General features: G+C 48.5%; 1 protein-coding gene across 1 annotated transcript in view; it reads right to left on the reverse strand.

The window, feature by feature from the left end:
- The window catches only part of LOC307088095 (jun dimerization protein 2-like), a 17,062-nt gene extending 11,761 nt beyond the window's left edge, over positions 1 to 5,301 (reverse strand). The window contains exons 1-2 of the mRNA XM_079753890.1: positions 5,186 to 5,301; positions 4,361 to 4,413 (exon numbers count right to left, since the gene is read on the reverse strand). The gene's annotated coding sequence lies outside the window, so the exon portion shown is untranslated. The remainder of the gene's footprint in view (positions 1 to 4,360; positions 4,414 to 5,185) is intronic.
- Positions 5,302 to 6,252: the final 951 nt, after the last annotated feature.

Below are 6,252 nucleotides of genomic sequence, written 5' to 3' on the forward strand. Positions count from 1 at the left end.
TATCCCCGAGTGCTCCGGTTCAGGTCTTAAAGACTCGTAAATTCAAAAGGGAACTTCTCTGCGGAGGGACGGAGGGACAGAAATAACATCTGTGTCCACAAAGGCTGTCCCGGAGTACCTTTAATCACTTTCATGTCGGACAGAAGATCTGCGCTTCTCTGCTCGCTGTGCGCACACTGAGCAAGCGCCGTGACTTTAGAAAAAAAGAAGCACGAACCACTTCAGTACTACGTCGATGGCAGCGCTGAGAATGAACAATGAGAGCGAGGGCAGGGACTCAGGCACGCGTTCTCAATTCCTGGCCAAGGTCTAAGCGATCATCATTACCGTCTGTTCGCAGTCAGGCTACGTGTTGAGTTACACTCTTTCACAATCTCCCTTAGAGAAGGGCCAAGTTGGCGTTATTTTTTGTTTTTCTGTGGGGTCTGCAAGGACAGGACACAGAGCTAAACTGCATTATTAGCATTCCTCCAGTCCCCGCCTAATATTAATAAAGAGATGGATAAACAAACCTGTTGTCAGTGCCTTGGGTGTGTGTCGGTCTGTCTGTCTGTGTCAGAGTGTGTATCACACCTAGACAGACTTTGAGTCTGTCTACATCTTGGTGTGTGTCTGTCTGGGTGTGTGTCTGTGTCTGGGTGTGTGTGTGTCTGTCTGGGTGACTGTACACGGCACGCTCATGCTGCAGGGGCCTTGTCCAGCCGTCTGTCTGCAAGGAACAAGCCTGGACACTCATGCGTGCATGTGGTGTGTGTGTGTGCTGGCAGGTACGAGCATGCAAGCAACAACATACTAGATGGACATATTCAGGGTACACACATGTTGTGTGGAGACACAGCCATCTCAATGTCATTCATAAAAAATAAAAAAAACTGTTCAACTCTCATTGCTGTCAATCATAACCTGCTCAGCCACCCTCAATGGCCTTAAAGGTGAAATATTATACCACCAGGTGTGAGAATGATTAGCCATTACAAGCTGTTCAGCTGTGCAAGTCACAAGTGGGCGTGTCCACCTAGAGGTATGACGGATATAGACCTCTGAGGAACAAGTCCCGCCTCCGAGGCTCCGGTTCCATCGGTCAAATGTCTATTGGGAACAACATGGGGTCTTTGAATGATCGTACATAACAAACTCTGTAGGTGGCGAAGAAGTAAAAGCTGCTCACGTTTTGAACTACACACTTTTTCTATTTAGATTCCACTTGGGTTTTGGATTGTCGGTGCCGTTGTAGCATTTATAATCGTTTACTACTTTAACGGCATCGACAATCCAAAACCCAAGTGGAACCTAGATGGAAAAAGTGTGTAGTTCGCCACCTACAGAGTTGGTTATGTACGGCCATTCAAAAAAAAACATGTTATTACTCATAGACATTTGACCGGTGGAACCAGGAGCCTCGGAGGCGGGACTTATTCTTCAGAGGTCTATTACAAAGCTGTTTTGCAAATCACAAGTGAGCGTGTCCCCCTAGATGTATGACAGATATATGAGCAACGTTTGCTACAGTCCAGTGGGTAGGCTGGTAGACTGATCTATCCAGCACACACCTAGGTGGACACGCCCACTTCTGACTTCAGAAGAGGCAGATTTTCAAAACGGCTTGTAACGGCTAATCACACTCACACCTAGTGGTATAATGTCACCTTTAATCGCCTAAAGCGGCCATCTTGGTTCAAGATGGCCGCTATAGGCCTAATTGACGCCCGTGATTATGGATCGGATACAGCAGCAGCATACAAAAGCCCCCAGGCTGCCTTCAATTCCCTTTGATCACAGTTATTTATATCATAGTCATTAATTGTATTCAAATTTTTAAATGATTGCCTTTTTAGTGTTTTTCGGTTTCTGAATACAACACTGCAACGTGGAACTGCAGAGAGGAACAGCGAGCCATTTCAGTGACCGGACCGCACACGAGGCAAGTAAGACGACATCGCGCCATCGGGCGCCCCTTGTTCCCGCCCCTTTTCTACGCCACAAGTCGGCGATCACGACAAAAAGGTACAAACGTATATTCCCTAAAGGGTTGGTACGACATAACGGTTAACACATCCTACGACCGGATACAAACACAACACGATGCCGGTGCTTCCCTAATCTGGAAAACACGATTTCCAGAAAAATATATATTTTCTGTGTTCCCTTCCTTTTTTTCTGGACCCACCCCCAGTTTATCCTCCCCACACATCGGGCTTCCAACCGGCCCGCAGCCCCCGATCCAGACCCCGGCTCCCCGGGTGTGGACTCCTGTACCGCAGCTCTCCGCTGCCTCCACTCGCTGTTTTTACATGCCATGTGGAGAGCTTACCAGGGGACTTTAAAATAACAATGTGATTGCCTTGGCCCTGCATTGCTGCTACTTCTCCTCTTCTCTCTCTCTCTATCCTTCTCCTCTCTGCTCATTCTCCTCACCTCTCCTCTCTTTCTCCTAATCATGCCTCTCAGCTCCACTCCCTCCTCCCCTTTCCTCTCCTCTCCAATCTTTCTCCTGCTTCTTTCTCTCTTTCTCCCGCTCCTTCCTCTCCTCTCCTCTCCTCTCCTCCCCTCTCCCCCACTCCTTCCTCTCCTCTCCTCCTCTCTCCTCTCCTCTCCTCTCCTCCCCTCTCCTCTCCTCCCCTCTTCCCCACTCCTTCCTCTCCCCTCCTCTCCTCTCCTCTCCTCTCCTCTCTTCTCCTCTCCTCTCCTCTCCTCTCCTCCCCTCTCCTCCCCTCCCCCTCTCCCCCTCTCCTTCCTCTCCTCTCCTCTCCTTCCTCTCCTCTCCTCTCCTCCCCTCTCCTCCCCTCTCCCCCACTCCTTCCTCTCCTCCCCTCCCCTCTCCTCTCCCCCCCTCTCCCCCACTCCTTCCTCTCCTCCCCTCTCCTCTCCCCTCCCCTCCCCGCTCTTCTCCTCACAGTGTTAGCATCGTGGATGCTGGCTGTGTGCGCGGGTCGGCTGGCTAGCCTGCCTGCAATGCGTCTTCTGTCTATTCAACGGTGCTGGGGGGGGGGGGGGGCGCCGCATGTCAGCTCCAGCAGCTCTCCAGAGGGCCACTAGGAAGGCATTTCTACTTAAAATAAACCCCTGCCTGCGCGCCCACGTCCACAGCCTCTCTCTGTGGCCCACCGGCCTGGCTCTGCCAGCGGCCCTTCCCCATTAATCCACGGCAGCGTTCCACTTATGCAGAAACCATCCCGAGGATGTGCCCCCCCCACCCCCACCCCCATAACTCCCCCCCCGGTCTCCGCGCAGATAGTGTGTCTGTGTGTGTGTGTGTGTGTGTGTGTGCGTATTTCTACGTGTGCGTGTGTGTGTGTGTGTGTCTGCGTATTTCTACATGTGTGTTTTTGGGGAGCGCAGTGCATTAGAAACTCCCTTCGACGTGTGCGTGTGTGTGTGTGTGTGTGTGTGTGTGTGTGTGTGTGTGTATTGGGGGGGCAGGGTGCACGAGCATCTCCCTTGGACACACATGCTTGTTCGCTTGGACACAGACAAACACACATGCAAACACAGGCCAACGCAGTGACGTGAGCTCAGCGCACGCTTGAAGAGAAACGACCCCCATCCACACCGCAGCGACGCGACGCGACACGCCCCTCCACTTTGAGGAAGAACGCACTTATTCGTTGACTCAGACGCACGCACGCACACAGACACACACACACACACACACACACACACACACACACACACACACACACACACACACACACACACACACACACACACACACACACACACACACACACACAGACAAACCCTTCCGCTGCCCACAGTGTTATCCATGTCAAAATTGTCCTTTGGACCAAGGGGGGTCAGATAACTACCGCTCCCTTTGGCTGAGATAAAACAACTGTGGCAGAAAGTGTGGGTCTTTTAAAAGGACCCCACCGCAAGTGCCAGCTGGGGGCTAATCTGTTAGCTCAGGGTCCACTTATGGAGAAGCAAAGCGTTGAGGAAGAGTTGTATGCAAATGTGGAGTGCATTGAATAAAATTATGCAAATTCACACAGAACTGAAATACTCAAAAGACATGGAAACACAGATGTACATAATATGTATGTTCATATGTATGTTCATATTATGAACAAGTATGAACAGAAGCCCCCGCCCCCCCTAAATGCAACTCATGGATGCCTTGGCAACCATATATTGACATATTGATGCACACAAAAGTATATTAACTCGTTTTTTAACTATTTATTGCAATTTGAGTAGATAATTAGTTAATAAATTGATTATTATCATTTGGATTTAAAACAACTGTAGTTGTTACGATGTATTATTACATTTATTATTTAAAGTAGTATTGTTACACCCATATCCTTTTTTAATTGGAATTACTAGTATATTAAAAAGTTGTGGGATGCATGATACTTACTCAGAGATAAGTTGGCAGTCTTCTTTTAGCAATGATGCAATTTGGTGTGGACGCTGTTGAAAACAACATTGAATTTACATTCAGTTTGCTTCATTGGACATCTGCAATGTCAACACAAGCATTGCCTGCATATTATTTTTTTATGCGACACCCACCCGCTCTGCAAGAAGCCCACCATGAGAACTATCACATGGAAGTGCAGGTTATGTAAACATACGTGCGCATAGTTCCCTGATTTGTAACCCACTGTCATCAACTTGTCCACTTTGCACACTAGGGACCACCAGTGATTCAATAGCCCTACAATGCCCCTCTGTAATGCTGCCCTGTTCAAAGTGTTCAGCGCCATCTCGCAGAGAACACATTGTCGCTTGGCTTACAAGACTCCCGGGTCTTTTTTTTTCTCTTCCTCGAAAACCCACAATGTTGCGAATGCAGCGTTACATAAGTCCGACTGACACTTCCCACCAGAAAAGAACCCCGTGAAGTTTTCCTGCCTGCGCGAAAATACTCGCCAGACGCAGCCTCCTCCATCGACACTATGTAATAACACTGTAACACACGAATCACAACAAACCTGTGTTTGAACGCATCGCATGTTCCCCACCAACACCGTTTACTTTGCGTTCCCCAACACATCCTCGTCCGTAAAAAAAACATCAGCTAACGGCAGCGTGGGGTGAACCGCACGTTCACACACTACGAGTTGAAAACCAAAGCCCGATAAAACATAAAACATGATGACGCTGGAATAAGGGCATAAAGAAAAGTTAGCGCATGTCACAAGGAAGAGAGAGAGAGAGGGGTGGGGAGGGGGGGACTTGCCTGGAATGCGTCCGAGAGACGAGGCGATAGAGGCGGGGAAGTGTGGGTCGGTGGGGCGCTTCGGGTACTGGGAGCACCGACGGATGGTAGTACCGTGAGTGACCGGGCGCCGTTGCGTCAGCCCCGCTTATGTACTGACCGAGGAGCGGGGAGGTCCCGGAATGCGGAACTGTCGTCCGAGACGTCAGCGTAGAGGATGAAAATAATGTCAGAGAGGAGGGCTGGATTTAGAAGAAGAAAAAAAAATAACACACGGGGTTTGTTTGCTCCACCCCTAGCAACCGAAGACACACACACACACACACACACACACACACACACACACACACACACACACACACACACACACACATACACACACACACACACACACACACAGACACACACACACACACACACAAGCACAAACGCACACACGGGCGTGCACACACACAGATACGCACAGGCGCGCGCGCGCGCATATATACGCACACACGCACAGGCACACACGCTGCTTGCAACGAGGCTAATAAATAAACATCGCTGTAAACGCACGCGCCACGTTGTTCTTGCGCAAAGTGTTTTATCGATTGACGGGATATGTGAATTGCAATATGGGACGGGGGATGGTTATTCTTGAATTATTATGTAATAGCCTACGGGTATGCCGATCGGTTTTGCGGAGATCAGACTCTTAAATATAGACGGGGATTCATTCACACTCCTCGTCCCTTATATAAAGCTGACAGATGAGGATAAATCAGCCCTCTGTGTACATTGACTGGTGCCACAATTAGAAGTGCAGCAAGATAATTACAATGAATATAAATTATGATAATAATTATAATAATATATTGACTATCTCTATTATGACTTATTTTATTTGGGAGTTTTTTGACATGTGTAAATAAACAACTACAACTAACTGTAGCCTATACATTTACGATTCATGGCTATTCTATAATTACATTATTGACAATTATTAATTAAGTAGGATACCTCATTGATTAAAGTGAACACAGGTTTACACAGTACTACCACACAGTAAGCTGCTGTTGTCATGGTTTCCACATGTAGCCCATTAAACA

This window comes from Pollachius pollachius (genome assembly GCF_949987615.1).
Source record: "Pollachius pollachius genome assembly, chromosome: 16".
NCBI classification, from domain to species: Eukaryota; Metazoa; Chordata; class Actinopteri; order Gadiformes; family Gadidae; genus Pollachius; species Pollachius pollachius.